The sequence below is a fragment of the Molossus molossus genome, unplaced genomic scaffold, assembly GCF_014108415.1.
Source record: "Molossus molossus isolate mMolMol1 unplaced genomic scaffold, mMolMol1.p scaffold_m16_p_4, whole genome shotgun sequence".
NCBI lineage: Eukaryota > Metazoa > Chordata > Mammalia > Chiroptera > Molossidae > Molossus > Molossus molossus.
This window is the reverse complement of record NW_023425377.1, coordinates 51434780-51456367: the sequence shown is the minus strand read 5'-3', so window position 1 is coordinate 51456367 and position 21588 is coordinate 51434780. Positions and strand designations below refer to the sequence as shown.

Below are 21588 nucleotides of genomic sequence, written 5' to 3'. Positions count from 1 at the left end.
ACACTTTCACTTCCAAATTTTGAGGGTTTTTCATGATTTATTTCTGCTATTGATTTCTCTCTTTTTTTTTTTTTTTTGGACTCATAAAACATTATCTAATTTTAAAAAAATTTATTGAGACTTGTTTTGTGACATGGCATTTGGTCTATTTTAAATCATGTATTTTGGAGTTTGAAAAAAATGTGTATTCTGCCATCATTGAGTGGAGTAGTCTATATAAATTAGGCTGAATAGGTTGATAGTATTCAAATCTTCTAAAACTCTTGCTGATTTTCTGTTTAATTCTATCAATTATTGAGAGTAGTTTTGAAATATATAAATATAAAAAATGATGTTTCTTTTTTTTTTGTATTTTTTTTCCTCCATTGATTTTAGTTCTTTTCTTTAGGTGGATATGATTATGTGATTATTTATATTACCTATTTCACCTTGGTTGAGTTTTATTAGTTTTTGTTTTTGTTTTTTTTTTATCCTCACCCGAGGATATTTTTTCCATTTTTTGTACAGATAGAGTGGGAGGGAGAGAGAGGAAGGGAGAGAGAGTGAGAAACATCGACGTGAAGGGACACATCGAGTGGCTGCCACCCGCACGACCAACCAGGGCCGGGGACAAACTGCAACCGAAGTACGTGCCCTTAGCGGGAACCAACCTGGGTCTCTCAGGACCACAGGCCGACGCTCTAACCACTGAGCCAAACTGGCCAGGGCTGAGTTTTATTAGTTTAAGATTTTGGATACATTGTTCCTTTTTTCCAAGTTGTTGAATTTATGAACATATAAGACTTTGTATTCTTTTCCGTCTGTGATGATATACCCCACTGATATGTTTCAGGCCTTTGGGAATAAAGAGGCTTCCCAGAAGCTTGTTGTGGCAGGATCCAGTTTGCTGGTGGCCCCTGAAAACTTGGGTGTCTTTGAGTTGAGGAAGGAAAAGAGACATCCCAAAAGGTTGCTTGTTCTTGAACATGCCATCCCAAAATATGTCACTTTGTCATATGAATTATTTTGAGGTAAAGGCAATTGAAAACCAACAGATGCAGATAAAGGTCTTGAATGTTTAACTGAATAACATATGAATTTCACTTTTGGAAAATAAATGTATATTTATAAAAGAAATTTTCATCAGTAAAGGTATCTGTACCAGGAAGAGAGTTATTCCCAAAGAATACTTTTTTTCACTTGACAGACTTATTTGCATAACAAGGCAACCTTATTTACTGCACAGTTTCTCCCCTTATCTTCCCATAATTTTCCTCCAGTCACCTCCTTCTGCTCACCCAGAGGGTTTCCTCCTTTCCTGCTCCCTCATGCTCACCTCATGCTCCACATGCCCCAAGACTGGGATGGCTGCTCTGGTGGTTCAGGTTGAACCACTCTACTTTGCTGACTATGCTTGTGTTATTTCCAGATTGTACACATATTAAAAGAGAAGCCATATCCTGTTATTAAAGTGGAACTGTTGGGAGTGTTTGAGGAGTTTCTCAACACTTGCAAAATTAGAAAGGAGCTAAGATACCTACCAGAGCAGTGTTACAAGTATGCAATACAGTTGTTGGATACGTTGGATATGTGTGTCCCAGCAGTTACTAAATTGAGATGTCTTTTAGATAGTCTTCCAAAGGAAGCTTTAGCATTAATTCTGACATTAATTATCTGACCAAACACAAGAGAAGCTCAAGGTTTTACATACAGAGAGTCTGAAGGAGCTGCTCAAATAATGATACCACTGCTTGTCCAACAAACTGAAGGACTGAACTTGCTTCCAAGAACCAGAAAGCAGCCTTGGCCAGTGTGGCTCAGTTGGTTGGAGCATTGTCCTATGTACCAGAGGATCTCAGGCTTGATTCCTGGTAAGGGCACATCTCTTTTCTTTTTCTTTCTCTCTCAAAAAACAAAAACAAAACAAAACAACAATGAAAAAACACAAGCAAGACAGTGATAAGCAGGTTATAGCAGTATGCCCTAATAGGAGGAAAAGGATGAAAATTAAGATAATGATGGGATTGTCATGCTAGAAAAATATTATGAACATCCAGTATGCCAGAGCAGGCCCATGAAGTCTGTGTCAAAGAGATAAAAAGTGAAAATAAAATACTATAAGGTGTTATAATTAGAAATTATTTAGGACTTATAGTGTAACTTCCTTGGAACAAAAGTACAACTACTGTCTTGACATTCAAGCAGCCCAGATTCTTCTGGATAATGACCATTATGCCATGGAAAGTTTCAAGAAAAGAGTGCTGGGATATTTGGCTGGAATATCTGAACAGCTTGTTTTCTGCTTTGCTGGTCCATCTGGAGTTGGTAAAACAAATGTGGGAAGATTTATGAGCCAAGACTCTAGGTCGAGAGTTCCACAGAATTACACTTGAAGGAGTGTGTGATCAGTCTGACATTGGAGGATACAGGCATACCTATGTTGAAAGTATGTCTGGTTGTATAATCAATGGCTTGAAGACTGTTGAGGTTCAGAATACAGTGTTTCTATTTGATGAGGCTGACAAACTAGGAAAAGGTATACAGGTTGATCTTGCAGCAGCTCTGCTTGAGGTATCAGATTCTAATCAAAACCATAACTGCACAGATCAGTGTCTAAATGTGGCCTTTGACCTTTTGTAAGCTCTTCTTATATCTACTGCCAATACCATTGCTACTATTCCACCTGTCTTGTTGGATAGAATGGAGATTACTCAGGTACCAATGGGCACTCAATCCCAAAACACCTAGAATAGCATCAATGGACTCTTCAACAAATTCAAATCCCTCAGGTTACTACTCTTGACATCATCACCAGGTATACTGGAGAGGTAGGGTTTCCTTCTCTGGATAGAAAGTTTGGGGTCATTTGCCAAGCTGTTGCTGACTTGGCCCTTTCATCTAAAATGCAATTTTGTTTAATGTTCATGCTCTGAGAGACATTCTTGGGCCCCAGATGAATGAAATGAGCATTTAAGTTAACCAGGAGAGGAAATATATTTGGCTTAGACTCCCTTGGGTGGAGAAATCATGTTTGTGGAGGCAAGTTGAATGAACAATGAAGGTCATTTAACTTTGGCCATCCAGAGGATGTCAAGGAGTCTGCCACCCTGGCCGGGTAGCTCAGTGGGATAGAGCATTGTCTCAATATGCCAGGGTTGTGGGTTTGATCCCCAGTCAGGGCACATACAAGGATCAGCCAATGAATGCATAAATAAATGGAACAACAAATTGATGTTTCTCTTTCTCTCTCTCTAAAATTAATCAATCATAAAAAATTTTTTTAAAGAATAAAATCAACCAATAACTGCATAAGTAAAACAACAAATCAACGTTTCTCTTTCTCTCTCTCTCTCTCCCTTCCTCTCTCTTTCTAAAAAAAAAAAAAAAAAATCAATAGAATAAAAGGAGTCTGCCCATCTCCCTATTAGCTAGCTCCACAGCAATGCAAAGAAATATCATTTGACTAAAGCTTACAGAAGTTTAGATCTTCTTGACCACAAGAACATCAATCTGTTCTTGCCATCTGGAGCTGTCATAAAAGATGGGCCGCCCTGGCTGGTTTGGCTCAGTGGTTACAGAGTCGGCCTGTGGACCAGAGAGCCCGGGTTTGGTTCCCACTAAGGGCATGTACCTCGGTTGTAGTTTATCCCCGGCCCAGGTTGGGATCATGTGGGTGGCAACCAGTCGATGTGTCTCTCTCATGCCGATGTTTCTCTCTCTCTCTTCCTCCCCTCTCTCCCTCCCACTCAATTTGAAGATAAATGCAAAAATGTCCTTGGGTGAGGATTAAAAAATAAAAAAATTAAAGATGGGCCATCTGCTGCAGTTACTACAGTCACCTGTTTCAGTTTACTTTTAGTGGGCAGCTGGTATGTTGTGATATAGCCATGACTGGAGAAATCACATTGTGAGATGTTATTCTTCCAGTAGTTAGAACTAAATAAAATGTGTTGAGAACACACAGAGCAGAAGTGAAGTTAATCATTATTTCTCAGAGCACTGTAAAAACCTTGAGGATATCCCCAGCAATGTGCAACAAGATTTAAGTTTTATCACAGCAAGCTGCCTGGATGAAGTTCTTAAGGAAGCCTTTTATGATTATTTTACTGTCAAGACCAAACCAGTCCTCTTAAATAGCGTGATATAGGCCCAAATCTCAACTCTTAAAAATTTGAAGTTATGAAGTACCGAAAACATACTGGCAAGGTTGATTTTATTCATATCACTCAGGGTAAATACAATGTCTCCAGTTTGTAAACACAATCACAAGAGTAATAAACCTCACTCAAGTCACAGTTAGTACTTATAATAGAAATGTTAATTTAATGTATTAATAATAGATAAATAAAAAACTATCTCAATTATCTAGCAGCCTCTTTGAGTTTTGTATTTTGTGAAATTTTGAGTAATTAAATTATTATGCAACAATTGCTCTGGCCCGTTTGGCTCAGTGGTTAGAGTGTTGGACCGAGGAACAAAGGGTCATGGGTTCCATTCCTGGTCAAGGGCACGTACCTGGGTTGCAGGTTCAATCCCCGGCTCCAGTGGAGGTTATGCAGGGAGCAACTAATTGATGTATCTCTCTCATATTGATGTTTCTCTCTCTCTCTCCCCCCCCCCACCCTCCTTCCCCCTCTCTTTCTATCTAAAAATCAATGGAAAATTATCCTCAGGTGAGGATTAACAACAAAAATTATTATGCAACTAATTGTTTTCTCTTGTCAGTCTTTTTTTTTTTTTTTTTTTAAAGAAATGAGCTTTATTATTTTTTTTCTTTATTGATTTTAGAGAGAGAGGAAGTGAGAGGGAGAGAGAAAAACATCAATGAGAGAACTTCGACCGGCCACCTCCTTCCTGCTCCCCACTGGGGATCTGGCCCACAACTCGGGCATGTGTCCTGATTGGGAATCAAATCAGCGACCTCTTGGTGCATGGGTCGACGCTCAACCACTGAGCCACACCAGCCGGACTCAATCAGTCTTATGTCAGTTTAATTCTTAGACCAATAATCTAGAAGCTTAGAAGGAAGTTTTTTTCTCGCCTACACTGGGCAAAGTTTCTCTTGCTGATGCTGCTCAGCTGGCTTGGTACCACTAGGTGAGAGAGGGGAGCCTCATGCCTGACAGGAAAAAATAGTTTTCGCTTGTTTTTTTTGTTAGTGAGACTGCACAGCTCCCTTTGCTAGTGCTGCTATACTAGTTTATCATGGTTCCTAAGACTCTTGTTACATCTAGAAGAGGACAAGCCTACCTGGGCTGTGTTCTGTTGGTAGATCAGAGATGTGAAAAATACTACACTGGGCCTTCTTCTTAAGTTGTGTGGGTGCTCAGATGCCCTGCCATGGTGCTGTTCATGGCTGGAGTCCCATGCCAGTTAGCTTTCTACCACTTTGTGGAGTTCTCATTCAGTGGCCTCTTTTATAATTGTCCAGGTTTTATGCTTATGTAACATAAAGGAGCAGGGGAAAATAGCTCTATGCCATTCTGTCTCTGTTTGTGTCCATTATGCATTTTACAAAATGTTTTGCAGTTTTCTTCATATAGGTTCAGGTAATTTCATGGGAATTTTATCTTTTGTTAAAATATTTTTTATTGATTTTTAGAGAAAGAGGAAGGGGGAGAGAGACATTGATTAGCTGCCTCCTGTACACCCCCCACTGGGGATGGAGCCCACCACCCACGCATATGCCCTGACTGGGAATTGAACTGGGACTGGAATCAGTCCATGGGATGATGCTCAATCCACTGACCCACACCGGCTGGGCTATGTTATCTTTTTAAATTGCTATTGTAAATGAGGTAAGTCCATTATTTGCTGTGGATACCATTTTTTATGAATACAGACTTTTACACATTAATTTGACATCCCGTTACCTCATTGAAGACTTTAACTGTTGATTCTCTATTCTTTCCAAGTATAACATCATTTCATACTCCATTTTCAGATGGAGCACATACAGGGAAGTTTGTCGGCCAGGAGAAGCATGCGTGTTGTAAGGAGTCACATTTCCCTCTGTTTCCTCCAGTTGTCCTTTGTGATGTTTCACACTCTCCAAGTGGAGCCTGAGAAACTGCTGTATACATATATGTCCTATCATGAAGAAGGGCCACAGTCAATTACTTCTTGATCCATGGGGCCACATTTGTATGAAAAAAGGAGATCCCCTGAGCTGGATGCTTGGGGACTGGGTAGAAGGGGGCTGGCAAGGGGTGGCCCAGGTGACTCACTGTGCTGGTAGATCCAGTTGCAGACTGAAAACTCTTCCTAGTGACCTTGAACCAAGCTGAAACAACTGTTTCCTAAAGATCCAAGAACACAAAGTCCGCTATCCCTTGCATTACCCTCCTGCCCCACCTTCCATTATGTGCTTGTTGATTTTATAGCCAGGTTATAAGCGAGTTGAAGGCAGTCTAGAATGGTGTTTCAAGCAATGCTTCTTGCTTGATACCCCGCCATCTTTGTCTTAGGGTGTGAGTGAAGCCAGGATGACCAGATATTAAGCCTCTGCAGGGGGTCAGACAACCAGGTTTGTGGTGATTGCTCCTTTTCCAGCAGAGTGAGGTCATTGTCACCAACTTCCCCTCCTGAGCCTTCAAAGATACATCCTCCTTGTGACCCAGACATTCCCAGCTGTGACCTGTCATTTCAGTAGCCCTAAGGAGCAAGTCCTTGGTATTGTGGAAATTCTGCATTCCCCAGTTTCTTGCTTATGCATCTGCTTTGCACTAGGGGCTGTGCTCTCTTTTCCAATCTGCCAAAGGTATACGTTCTTTTCTTGGTGTAAGTCCATTTGAGCTGCTATAACAAAAATTTCATAGACTTGGTGGCTTAACCAATAGTAATGTGTTTCTCATAGTCCTGGAGGCTGAAAGTATAAGAGCACATCTCTGGCAGATTCCATGTCTGGTGAGGGCATAATTTATAGATGACAACAGTCTTGTCATGTTCTCACATTGTGGATGGGTGAGGGAGCTTTCTGGGGTCTTTTTTATAAAGGCACTAATCCCACTCATAAGAGCTCCACTGTCATAGCCTAACATCTGCAAAAGTCCCTAAGGCCTCCTACTACAATAAGAATTTCAACACAATAATTTGGGGGACACAGACATTCAGTTTATAGCACCCTGCTCAATCAGAGGGCTCCGGTTTGGCAAACTTCCATGTGTGAATGTAATATGTGTGTAGGGGTTCATAGATATGCATGCGTGCCCTCTCCCATTTTTGCCTACAAAGACAATTGAATTTGTGACATTTTCTACAACAGTCTTTTTATTTCTTCCCAGATGTCATTGGAGGCCTAAGAAGGAACTTTCAGCCTGGAATGAACTTCATGAGACAGCATGGCCACAGGTTGACCAGGGTAAGGCATGGGGCATGAATGAACCCAAATTTCCAAATAAATTGAAACTGCTAAAGAAGTCACTGGTTCAGCAATCAGGGTTTGGTAACACAAATGATTCCATTTCCTGTCTAACTTTACCATGTCTTGCTTAGGTAACAGTGTATGTCCCAGCTAGTCTGAGTGACATGTATGCTGGGGCTTTATGGTGCCAGGAAGGAGCTAAAGATGGGGTTTCCTTCAGCATTTAAGTGGATATTAACATTATAATTGCAGTTAGCAGCAATAACAACAACTAAGACAACCCAGTCAAAGTAAAAAAGACAAAAGCCATATTAGAAGAAAATATGGACAATACATGTAATGGGTGATGGGTTGGTATGAAGAACATACCCTTTAAAACCCCAAAAATTTAATAAGTAAAGGTGAATAACTGAGTATAAAGGAAAAGTAATACCAGATACCAACATGCAATTCACAGAAGAAGAATATCAAAATGTTGATAAACTTTAAAATTATATCAAGCTCCTTGGAGGTCAACATAAGGCAAATGGAAACAAATAAGGAGACATTTGGGTATTGAACATTGCATGTTCAATTGGCAGCAATGTCAAACCGAATTCTGTGACAGTTAGTTTACATTGGAGAAAATATTTTGGGTAATAATCTTATAGATATATATTTTTTATACTAATAGAAACTTAATTTACCTTGCATACAAAAAACTCTATAAATGTCTTTTTAATTTTAGTGTAACAATTTACCTCTTTTTTTTGTTGTGTATTTATTTAAAAATTATAGTTGCTGTAATTATATCAATACTTTTGTCTTTTAACATTTATGCTTTTATTTAAGTGGTTAACACACCATTATATTACAGTCTTTGAGTTTTCTGAATTTGACTATACGTTTACCTTTAATGGTGTGTTGTTTATTACAACATGCTTTTATGCTACTAATTACCATCTTTACACTTCAGCTTGAAGAACTCCTATCCTTTCTTGTAAGAAAGGTCTAGTGCTGTTGAACTTCCAGCTTTTGGCTGTCTGAAAAAGTATATTTCCTTTATTTCTAAAAGATAACTGCTGAATATAATATCCTTGTGTTTTTTCTTCTCACTAAATATATAATATCACTTTCTCCTGACATAAGTTTTCCTCTGATAAATCTGCTAATAAACCAAGGGGGTTCCTTTGTAAGTTACAATTATTGTTCTCTTGCTGCTTTTAAGATTTCCTCTTTGTCTTTGATTTTTGGTAGTTTTAAAATAATGTCTCTTGGAGAAGATCACTTTGGATGAAATAATGGAGTAATCTATTAGCTTCATGAACTTGAGCGTCCAAATCTCTCAATTGGTTTTGGATACTTTTAGCTATTACTTCTTTGAATAAGCTTTCTGCTTCTTTCTCCCTCTCTTCTGTTTCTGGAACTCCAATATTTGGATAGTGGTCTTTTTGTTTTGTATTTTGATGGATCTTTTCTTCACTATTTTAAATTATTATTTATTTCTTTTTTTGTTTTTCTCTGACTGGGTTAAAAGGGTCTGTGCTTTAACTCACTGATTATTTCTTCTGTCTAATATATTCTGTTGTTGATGTTCTCTATTGCATTTTTACTTCATTCATTGTGCCCAGTGCACAAATGAGTGAGACTCTTTCCAAGTCCCTTGGCATATGGTGGGTTCCATATGTGACTGAATACCTAATTTTTGTCACTAAAAAGGGAGGGGGCAAACACAAATGATGTCTTATGCTACTAATGATGCTCTTAACCACAAACTTTCTTTCTGAATTCACAAAAACCTTGCTTACTTTTTCTTTATGGCTGGTGGAAGGTATATATATATAAATAATTGTGTGTGTTTATTCATATATATGATTTATTATATGATTTATTACAATGCCTATCATTTATTCCTTTCAATATAGAAATGTATGTTTATTACATTCAGGATTGATGAATTTATTACATTTAAGGTTGACAAATCAGTTTTTGTTAATATAAATTTTTACAACACTTGCAATTACAATTTAGCTGTTTCCTTACTTTAATATAGAACAACTTTAAAGATGAACTTAAAAATGTAAAAGAATGAACATAGTCTGTTTAGAGTGTCAACAAAACATTTGTTTTCGAGACTTACTAATAACTCTCTGAGTTCACATTAATCACTAGAAAACCCAGCAAGTAAATAAGTAGAATGTACAAATCCCTCATGTTAGGAGCCATTTTTGATAGAAATCAAGAAAGTTTTCAGGTTGTCAACCTAAAAATAACAACAATAATAATAAATGATCATTATGAAAGATGGAGTGAGAATTACTGTGTGTTTTAATTATCTTTCATGAGGTATTATGGTACACATGTAAGACAGACACAGATTCAAAGCATGAGTTACTATAATGGATATCAGGTGCCTTCTATGGTGGAGTTGGTTGTAGTGATGCACCCATATTTCTTCTGGTCCTCTGGCTATGCCATTAGAGAGCAAGATTACCTCAGTTCTAGAACTGTGGAAACACCATCATGTGTGAGTAACATGATGGCTTAGGCCTCCAAAGCTCACTGTCTACAACCAAAACATTAAATTTTATGATTAAGTTAAGAAAGTGTGATAGGAAATAGGTTGTGTAGTAGAATTTTATGATCTGTATGTAAGGTTTCAAAGTCACTGAGGCTTAGATTGTAGATGTAGTTTCAAATAATTTGGGGAGAGTCAATATCCAATTCTCATTTTGGGGTCTTAAAACAATAGAATCCATGCACTCATTCATTTATGGCAAATGAATCCTATTTTGCATATTCACTTAAATGTAAACAATGTGGTGAGTAAGTATAAGGAAGCTAGCGAATGCAGAGAAGTCAATAATAACTTTAATTAAATTTTATTAATAAATCAATGAAACAACTTCATCATGAGCTTCAAGAAAGGTTAAAGGAAGCAAGAAATGAAAAGCTTGGTATATTATAAGAAATTTGTCGGCATATATCCCCAGTGTCTTATTAGGACAATGTTGGACAGATTCCAGGAAAAAAAATCTTCCATTTTAGATAACTATCAAAGGTTGATTGAGACTAAGGACTCTCTCAGATATTTGCAGAACCTATTAAGATAGTAAAATGTTCAAATTGTCTTGGTTCTATTGCAGTTTTGAAGTATACATAAGAATGAGTGGACCTAAATTGGCTAGGGAACTGGTCAATGAACTTTCTGCTGACAGCATGAAAACATTTTCACTGGTGCAGGAAGAGAAAAGGATGTCAAAATAAATAAATACTACCTAGCTGAGCTGTGTCACAGAAGTATAATAGGATCCACTATGGCATTTTTAATATTTTAGGAGCCACACTTAAAAACTTAAAAGACAGAGAAAAGATATGGGGTGTGGAAAGAAATCAACTAAAGAATTTATATGTGTATATGCGTAGCCCATTGACACACAGACAATAGTGCATGAAGGTCTGGAGTGGGGCAGGAGCCTGGTGGAGGGGAGCAAAGTGGGGTGGGGGGACATCTGTGATATTCTCAACAAAGAAAATAAATTTTCAAAAAAGTTAAAAGAAACAGGCAAAATTGGATTTTGTAATTTATTGATTAACCCACTATACACTGGATATTGTTATATATATATATATATATATATATATATATATTTATTTTTTTTTTTTTTATCCTCACCCGAGGATATTTTTCCATTTTTTGTACAGATAGAGTGGGAGGGAGAGAGAGAGAGAGAAACATCGATGTGAAGGGACACATCGAGTGGCTGCCACCCACACAACCAACCAGGGCCGGGGACAAACTGCAATCGAAGTACGTGCCCTTAGCGGGAACCGAACCCGGGTCTCTCCGGACCGCAGGCCGACGCTCTAACCGCTGAGCCAAACTGGCCAGGGCATATTGTTACATTTATATATAAACAATATAAAATATTGAATTGATTTTATATCACTTTTACACTTTTGATATTGAGTATTTAATTTAAATATCTCAATTTTTACACTGAATTTTCCTAAGAAATATCGATATGTATTTAGATGACAGAATTTGCCATGGAAAAAGTAGATTTAATGATTCAAATTGTTCCAAACAACTGTCCTTTCCCATCCAGCCTCCAGACTGGGCTGGAATCAGTTATCTCTCTCAAAAATGCTCCTTGCCAACTAGTCTTGAAAATAAGGTGGAGTGAATGGAAGCTACACAGACTGTCTCCCAAGACCAAACTGAAATTACAACTGAAACAGACAAATTGACAGGAAAAAGCAACAGAAAAGCAGATTGTGAGGACCATATAAACAGGGACACTGACTCGATCCTGGTAGGTTTGTGAAGGTGCGAGATGGGGGGTGGGGGGGCATGATCAGCAGCTCCACAGAGGTCTTAGCTGGGAGCGGTGCCCTGGGGTTATACTCCCAAGCGGCTCCACAGTGCAGAGCTGGGACAGAGGCTAAAATACTCACAGCCACTCACCTTGGGCTCCAGCAGAGGGAGGGCAGACTGTGGACTGGAACTGTGTGGGGACACTCGGGATATGGAGGGCACTCAGAGCTTTTGCTGAGTTGCAGCCACGCATGATGGTGGCCATATTGCTCCTTCCCAGGGCTCTGGGGAAAGGCAGTGGACCCTTCCTCAGAGATTCAACCCCACTCTGTGTGCCATTAAAATGCAAATTGAGGCTCATTAACAACCACCATCTGCCCCACCCTCGGGAAATCCCCTTATGCTGAGCACCTGAAGGAGTTTTGCATTCAACTGACAACCTAAAACTTTTCAAGTAACCTGGACTGCTAGCCTTCAGGCAAAAAGCTAGAGGATAACAATACCATTCCTGGGCGAGCAACTCTAACCAGGAAAGTAAGACTTGACAGTAGTGTTTAACGTGGGTCCTCCCTCACTCATCTAAACCCAGGAGAGGGAGCCACAAACAGCATAACACCAATACCCACAGGGAAAACTTGGCAGGCTCCAAAGCACACAGTGATAGCCAAAATGGTGAAACAAAGAAACAAAGGCCAAATGAAAGAACAAGAGACCTCCACTGAAGATGATATCAATGTGGAGCAGTTAGGCATGTTAACAGAGCTAGAATTCAGAGCCATGATCTTTTTTTTTTTTTTTTTATCCTCACCTGAGGACACTTTTCCATGTTTTTGTTCAGACAGAGTGGGAGGGAGAGAGAGGAAGAGAGAGAGAGAGAGAAACATTGATGTGAAAGGGACACATCGATTGGCTGCCACCCACATGACCAACCAGGGCCAGGGACAAACTGCAACCGAGGTATGTGCCCTTAGCGGGAACCGAACCCAGGTCTCTGTGTACCGCAGGCCGACGCTCCAACCGCTGAGCCAAATCGGCCAGGGCAGAGCCATGATCTTGAAGAAGCTCAACAGCATAAGTAAGGACATAGAGATGCTGAAAATAAACCAATTAGAAATAAAAACCACCAGGAAGAGATCAAGAGTGACATATCACAAATAAAGAACAAATTGGAAGGTCTAAAGAGCAGAGTAGAGGAAGCTGAGGACTGGATCAGTGAATAAGAAGACAGGGTAGAGAAAATCAACCAATCAGAAGACCAAAAGGAAAAAACGATTAAAAAACAGGAAGACAGCTTAAGAGGACTGTGGGACAACTGGAAACATAATAATATTCACATCATAGGAGACCCTGAAGAAGAAGAAAATGAGAAAGGGTTAGAGAATATATTAGAAGAAATAGTGACAGAAAATTTCCCTAATTTGGTGAAGAAAGAAGGCATTCAAGTTCAAGAAGCACAGAGAGCCCCAAGTAAGAAAAACTAAAACAGGCCCATATCAAGACACAGTAATTAAAATGCCAAAAATTAAAGACAAAGAGAGAATCCTAAAGGTAGCAAGAGATAAGCAACAGGTTACCTACGAAGGAAACCCCATAAGGTTCTCAGCTCACTTCTCACAAGAAACACTACAGACCAGAAGGGAATGGCATGAACTAATCAAGGTCATGAAAAACAAGAATCTGAATCCAAGACTACTCTACCCAGCAAGGCTGTCATTCAAAATAGAAGATTAAATAAAGAGCTTCCCACACACACACAAAAAAAGGCTAAGGGAATACATTAGCACCAAACCAGCACTCCAAGAAATGTTAAAAGGACTGTTGTAATTAGAAGAAATAGGAAAAAAATATAACCAAACTAAACAAAAATGGCAATAAATAAGTACATATCAATAATCACCTTAAATGTAAATGGACTGAATGCTCCCATAAAAAGACACAGAGTAGCTGATTGAATAAGAAAGCAGGACTCATCTATATGTTGTTTACAAGAAACCCACCTCACAGCAAAAGACTCACATAGGTTGAAAGTGAAGGGTTGGAAAAAAATTTTCCAAGCAAATGGAAAGCAAAAAAAAAAAAAAAAAAATCTGGGGTAGCAATACTCATATCTGATAAAATAGATTTCAAAATGAAGACTATAACTAGAGTCAAAGAAGGCCACTACATAACATTGAAAGAATCTATCCAACAGGAAGATATAACCTTGATAAACATATATGCACCCAATATAGGAGCACCAAAATATATTAAAAATCTTCTGGAGGACTTAAAGGAGAAATTGACAGCAATACAATCATAGCAGGGGATTTCAACAACCCTCTGACACCACTGGATAGATCCTCTAGACAAAAAATTAGCATGGAAACAGAGACTCTAAATGAAGCACTAGACCAAATGGATTTAATACGTATCTACAGAGAATTACACACCAAAACTACAGAATTCATATTCTTCTCAAGTACACATGGGATATTCTCAAAGACAGACCACATGATAGGACACAAACTAAATTTCTACAAGTTCAAGAAGATTGAAATCATATCAAGCATCTTCTCAGATCACAATGGCAGGAAACTAGAAATCAATTGCAACAAAAGCATGCAAATGCATTTGAACACACAGAAGCTAAATAGCATGTTATTAAACAATGAATGGGTTACCGAGGAGATCAAGGAAGAAATTTAAAACTTCCTAGAAACCAATGAAAATGAACACACAACAACACAAAATCTGTGGGATGCATCAAAAGCAGTTCTGAGAGGGAAGTTCATAGCACTACAGGCCTACCTCAAGAAACAAGAAAAAGTTCTAATTGACACTCTAACCTCACAACTTAAACAATTAGAAAGCAAACAAAAAGAAAACCCCAGAGCAAGTAGAAGGAAGAAAATACATAGTAAAGATCAGAGCAAAAATAAATGACATAAAAACCAAAAATATGATTAAAAGGAACAATGAAACAAAGAGCTGGTTTTTCAAAAAGATAAACAAGACTGATGGACCCTTACCTAGACTCACCAAGAAACAAAGAGAGAGAACCCAAATACACAAAATCAGAAATGAAAGAGAAGTAACAACTGACACCACAGAAATACAAAAGATTATTAATAGCTACTATGAACACTTATATGGCAACAAATTCGACAATCTAAGCAAAATGGATAAATTTCTAGAAACACACAGTCTCCCAAAACTGGACTGAGAAGAGATAGAAAACTTGAACAGACCAATAACAGCTAAGGAAATTGAAGAGGTAATCAATACTCTCCCAGCAAACTAAAGCCCAGGCCCAGATGGCTTCACAGGGGAGATTTTCCTAAACATTCAAAAAAGAACTCACACCCATTCTCCTCAAACTATTTCAAAAAATTCAAGAAGAAGGAAGACTTCCAAACTCGTTTTATTAGGCCAGCATAATTCTAATTCCAAAACCAGAAAAAGACATTCCAAAGAAAGAAAACTACAGGACAATAAGCCTGCTGAGCATAGATGCCAAAATTCTAAACAAAATACTAGCAAATTGGACCCAACAATACATCAAAAAAATTATTCACCATGACCAAGTGGGATTGATCCCAGGGATGCAAGGCTGGTATAATATTTGCAAATCAATAAATGTGATACACCACTTAAACAAAATGAAGAATAGAAACCACATGATCATATCAATCGATGCTGAAAAAGCATTATACAAAATCCAGCATCCATTTCTGATAAAAACGCTCAGCAATGTGGGAGTAGAGGGGTCATATCTCGACATAATAAAGGCCATATACAAAACACCTACGGCCAACATCATACTCAATGGTCAGAAACTAAAAACATTTTCCTGAAGAACAGGAACAAGACAGGGATGTCCACTTTTGCCACTCTTATTTAACATTGTACTGGAAGTCTTAGCCACAGCAATCAGACATGAAGAAAAAATAAAAGGGATCCAAATTGGAAAGGAGGAAGTGAAACTGTCATTGTTTGCAGATGACATGATATTATACATAGAAACCCCTAAAGACTCCATAAAAAATCTAGACTTAATAAATGAATTTGGAAAAGTAGCAGGAGACAAAATTAATGTCAAGAAATCGATGGCATTTTTATACACCAATGATGAACTCACAGAAAGAGAAACTGAAAAAACAATCCCCTTTACCATCACAGCAAAAAAAATTAAGATACCTAGGAATAAACTTAACCAAAGAAGTAAAGGACCTATTTCCAGAAAACTACAGGACATTGAAAAAAGAAATAGAGGAAAATATAAAAAAGTGGAAGCACCTACCCTGTTCATTGATTGGAAGAATTAACATCATTAAAATGTCCATATTACCAAAAGCAATCTGTAGATTCAATGCAATTGCCATCAAAATACCAACGACATATTTCACAGAACTAAAACAAATACTTCAAAAGTTCATACGGAACCACAAAAGACCCCGAATAGCCACAGCAATTTTGAAAAAGGACAAAGTAGGTGGGATCACAATTCCAGATATCAGGTTAAAATACAAAGCCAACTATAATCAAAAGGTGGCAAGAGCATACAGTGGAGTAAAGACAGCCTCTTTAATAAATGGTGTTGGGAAAATTGGACAGCTAAGTGCAAAAAAATGAAACTAGACCATCAACTTACACCATATACAAAAATAAACTCAAAATAGATAAAAGACTTAAATGTGACTCGTGAATCCATAAAAATTCTAGAAGAAAATGTAGGCAACAAAATTTTGAACATTATACGCAGCAGAATTTTCACTGATACATCACCTAAGGCAACAGAAACAAAGGAAAAAATGAACACATGAGACGACATCAAACTAAAAAGCTTCTGCACAGCAAAAGAAACAACCATCAAAATGGAAAGGCAACCCACTGTATGGGAGAACATCATTGCCAATGATACATCAGATAAGGGGTTAATTTCCAAAATATATAAACTACTCATACAACTCAACAAAAGGAAGACAAAGAACCCAATTAAAAAATGGGCAGAGGAGCTGAACAGACACCTCTCCAAACAGGACATACAAATGGCCAAGAGACATATGAAGAAATGCTCAACATCACTAATCATCAGAGAGATGCAAATTAAAACAACAATGAGGTATCACCTCACACCTGTCAAAAGGGCCACCATCAACAAATCATCAAACAAGTGTTGGTTAGGGTGTGGAGAAAAGGGGACTCTAGTGTACTGCTGGTGGGAATGCAGACTGGTGCAGCCACTATGGAAAACAATATGGTGCTACCTCAAAAAATTAAAAATTGAACTTCCATTTGACCCAGTGATCCCACTTCTAGGAATATACCCTAAGAAACCTGAAACACCAATCAGAAAAAAATATATGTGCCCCCATGTTCATAGCAGCACTATTTACAATAGCTAAGATCTGGAAAGAGCCCAAGTGTCCATCAGTAGACAAATGGATAAAAAGCAGTGGTACATATACACAATGGAATACTATGCAGCTGTAAGAAAGAAAGATCTCTTATCCTTTGAGACGACATGGATGGAAATGGAAAGAATTATCCTAAGTGAAACAAGCCAAGCAGAAAAAGACAAATACCACATGATCTCACTTATATATGGACTATAATGAATATAACAGTCTGAGGAATAGGGTAGACCCAGAAACATGGAAGTACAGTACTGACTGACAACCCTCAGAAGAGATAAACCATAGAACTTATATGCATGTATGCATAACCAAAGTACATGGACAACAAAGCCGGGGACGGGTCAGAGGAGATGGGGAGGAGGGTGTCAATGGGGTAAAAAAGGAGAAACATGTGTAACAAAAATAAATTAAATTTAAAAAATTGTTCCAAACATACTTAAGATTTCCCAATAATCAAATTAAGTTTACACGTTTAAATTAATTATATTAAATAAAATTTCAAATTTAGTTCTTCAGTCACTTTAACCACATTTTAAGTGCTCAATAACTACATTTAGTCAGTCAGTGGTCTTCTTATTAGACAGTGCTGATGTAGAATACAAGCAATAATATAGTTTAAGAAATACAGTTGTCGCAATCTAGAAGCCTTTTCTTTGAAGTAGGGCTTTAGAGAAAATAATTATAATAAGAAAGTGAACATAAAAACAAATAATAGAATTTTGAGACAGAATGAGGAACCACTGGTAAGATATACAGAGAGCTAAACATTTTCAGAAGAGAGGAGAATGAAAATAAATTTTTCCTTAGCATGTTAATTTGCTAGTCCTAATATCTAGGAGAATTTGGTTTTTGATAAACAATTTCACCCAGGAGAGGATTTTTCCTTGTCTAAGGGTACAAGTGTTGCCGATTAACAAACATTTGGTCCTGTTCAAAACATCCACTGAGACCTTTGGTCCAAGCTAAAAGGTGTTTGAAATGTGATTCTAGCTAAAACATCTGTTGTATAGTACTGAAAGTCTTAGTCACAGCAATCAGACAAGAAGGAAAAATAAAGGGGATCCAAATTGGAAAGGAGGAAGTGAAACTGTCATTATTTGCAGATGACATGATATTGTATATAGAAAACCCTAAAGACTCCATCAAAAACCTACTAGAGCTAATAAATGAATTTGGCAAAGTAGTGGGATACAAAATTAACATCAAGAAATTGATGGCATTCTTATACACCAACAATGAACTCACAGAAAGAAATTTTTTTAAAATTCCATTTACCATTGCAGCAAAAAAACGAAGATACCCAGAAATAAATTTAACCAAAGAAGTAAAGGACCTGTCCTCATAAAACTATAGGACATTGGAAAAAAAAAAAAAATAGAGGAAGATATAAAAAAGTTGAGGCATATACCTTGTTCATGAATTGGAATAATCAACATCATTAAAATGTCCATTCCACCCAAAGCAATCTATAGATTCAATACAACCCCCATTAAAATACCAATGACATATTTCATGGAACTAGACAAAATTCTCCAAAAGTTTACATGGAACCAAAAAAGACCCCAAATAGCCACAGAAATCTTAAAAAGAAGGACAAAGTAGATGGGATCACAATACTGGATATCAGGTTGTACTACAAAGTCACTGTAATCAAAATGGCCTGATATCCCTGGCCAGTTTGGCTCAGCGGTTAGAGCGTCGGCCTGCAGTCCGGAGAGACCCGGGTTCGTTTCCCGCTAAGGGCACGTACTTTGGTTGCAGTTTGTCCCCGGCCCTGGTTGGTCGTGCGGGTGACAGCCACTCGATGTGTCCCTTCACGTCGATGTTTCTCTCTCTCTCTCCTTCCTCTCTCTCCCTCCCACTCTATCTGTACAAAAAATGGAAAAATATCCTCGGGTGAGGATAAAAAAAAAACAGCCTGATACTGGCACAAGAATAGGCATATAGATCAATGGAACAGGACAGAGAACCCAGAAATTGACCCAAGACATTATGCTCAATTAATATTTGATAAAGGTGGCAAGAGCATACAGTGAAGTAGAAAGAGCCTCTTTAAAATATGGTGTTGGGAAAATTGGACAGCTACATGCAAAAAAAAATGAAGTTAGACTACCAACGTACACCAATACACAAGAATAAACTCAAAATAGATAAAAGACACAAATGCGACTAGTGAACTCATAAGAATCCCAGAAAAAAAATGTAGGCAACAAAATTTCAGACATAACATGCAGCAAAATTTTCACTGATACAACACCTAGGCAAGAGAAACAAAGAAAAAAATGAACACATGGGACTACATCAAACTAAAAAGCTTCTGCACAGCAAAAGAAACAACCATCAAAATGGAAAGGGAACCCACTGTATGGGAGAGCATAATCACCAATGATACATCAGATAAGGGGTTAATCTCCAAAATATATAGAGTACTCATACAACTCAACAAAAGGAAGACAAAAAATCCAATTAAAAAGTGGGCAGAGGACCTAAACAGACACCTCTCCAAACAGGACATACAAATGGCCAAGAGACATATGAAGAAATGCTCAACATCACTAATCATCAGAGAGATGCAAATTAAAACAACAATGAGGTATCACTTCATACCTGCCAGAATGTTTGCCATCAATAGATCATCAAACAACAAGTGCTGGCAAGGGTGTGGAGAAAGGGGGACTCTAGTACACTGCTGATGGGAATGCAGACTGGTGCAGCCACTATGGAAAACAATATGGTGCTACCTCAAAAAATTAAAAATTGAACTGCCATTTGATCCAGTGATCCCACTCCTAGGAATATATCCTAAGAAGCCTGAAACACCAATCAGTAAGAATATATGTGCCCCCATGTTCATAGCAGTACTGTTTACAATTGCTAAGATCTGGAAACAGCCCAAGTGTCCATCAATAGATGAATGGATAAAAAAAACTGTGGTACATATACACAATGGAATACTATGCAGCTGTAAGAAAGAAAGATCTCTTATCCTGTGAGATGACATGGAGGGACCTGGAGAGTATTATCCTAAGCAAAACAAGTCAGGGAAAGACAAATATCACATGGTCTCACTTATTTTTGAAATATAATGAACAAAACAAACTGATGAACAAAGTAGAGCCAGAGACATAGAAGTAGGGTAGAAACTGACAAACCTTAGAAGAGGGGTTCAGTGGTAGGTGAGGGAGGGAAGAGATAAACCACAGAATTTATATGCTAGTGTTGTGGCATGACAGAGTCAAAGAAAGACCACTAGAGAATTGAAGTCCAAATAAGAGCCGTTTATTAGCAGACCAGCGTTTGATTCCAAACACCCCTGTGACAGAATCTTTGGAGATCAGCCCCGACATCCTTACACACACACACTTTAAAACTTAAAAATGCATTCCAGGATGCACTGGGGCATAGCAATCAAGCACATACAAAAGTGAAAATATGCAGTTAGGCAGTTGGCTAACCTGGCTAATTTGGGAACCTGACCTTTCTTGGACATATCTTAGACATTTCCTGACCTTTCTTGGTCATATCTTAGACATTTGACCCAGGGAGTATTCCAATTTACTGAGGTTATTGTGATCTCTATTCTGTTGATTACATTCTTTATAAAACAGGTTCAGCTAGAGTACACACAGTGACTTTCCCAATCACCAATTATAGAGCTATAAACAAGTTAGCACAATCATTTACCAATCATCAATTATGGGGTAATAAACATGTCAGCTCACTAGTATGCATAATGGTGAACATAGACAACAATGCTGGGGACAGGGCGAGTGGGGGCGGGGATTGGGAAGACAGTGTCATTGGGGGGAAAAGGAGAAACATCTGCAACAAAAATAAATAAAATTAACTTGCACATAAAAAAAATCAATGAAAAAAAAAATCAATGGAATAGAGAGCTGGTTCTTTAAAAGGATAAACAAGATTGACAAACCTTTAACTCATCAAGAAAAAAAAGGATCAAAGTACGATGGCTGAAACCTAAGAAAATTCTGTCCATTTACTCCTAGCACCAGATCAAACTTGTGGCTAAAATGCAAAACATTAGACTTGAAAAACTACATGAAAAGAGGTGATTGAAAATACCGCGAGTGGGAAGCATGGAGAGGGGACAGGAGAAGATGTGGAGTGGGTGAGCCAACTCACACAGCTGTGCAGCAAGACTGGAAAGCCAGAGGGAAGGTGCAGCAGCACAGCTCCTGCCCACTGAGAGCAGGGGGACTCAGCCCCACACAGGGATCCCCAGACAACAGCATGAAAAAAGGGAAGGGGAGCCCACATATTATCAGACAGTGGGAATCAGAGGTGATTTGGCCTACTGGGGGGGAGGGCTGGGGACTCAGACAGCACTTTCCCAGATTTAATGTGAGTGCTTGGTTACAACACCAGCCTGGGAAGCTCACCCTGACTGTGGTCGGTGGGAGGGGCCACTAAGAACTCTAGACATACTGAGGGGTCTGAGCAGATCACCCAGCAGTGAATCTGGTGGGGCAATTATTCGCTGAAAGAACTTTGATGGGGGTAGTCAGAGTGCCCTGGGAAAGAGGCACAACCCT

The 21588-nt window shown here is 38.3% G+C and overlaps 1 pseudogene; it reads left to right on the top strand.

Moving 5' to 3' along the window:
- The first annotated feature begins 1399 nt into the window (after positions 1 to 1399).
- Positions 1400 to 7569, top strand: LOC118643772 (annotated as a pseudogene).
- The last annotated feature ends 14019 nt before the right edge of the window (positions 7570 to 21588 follow it).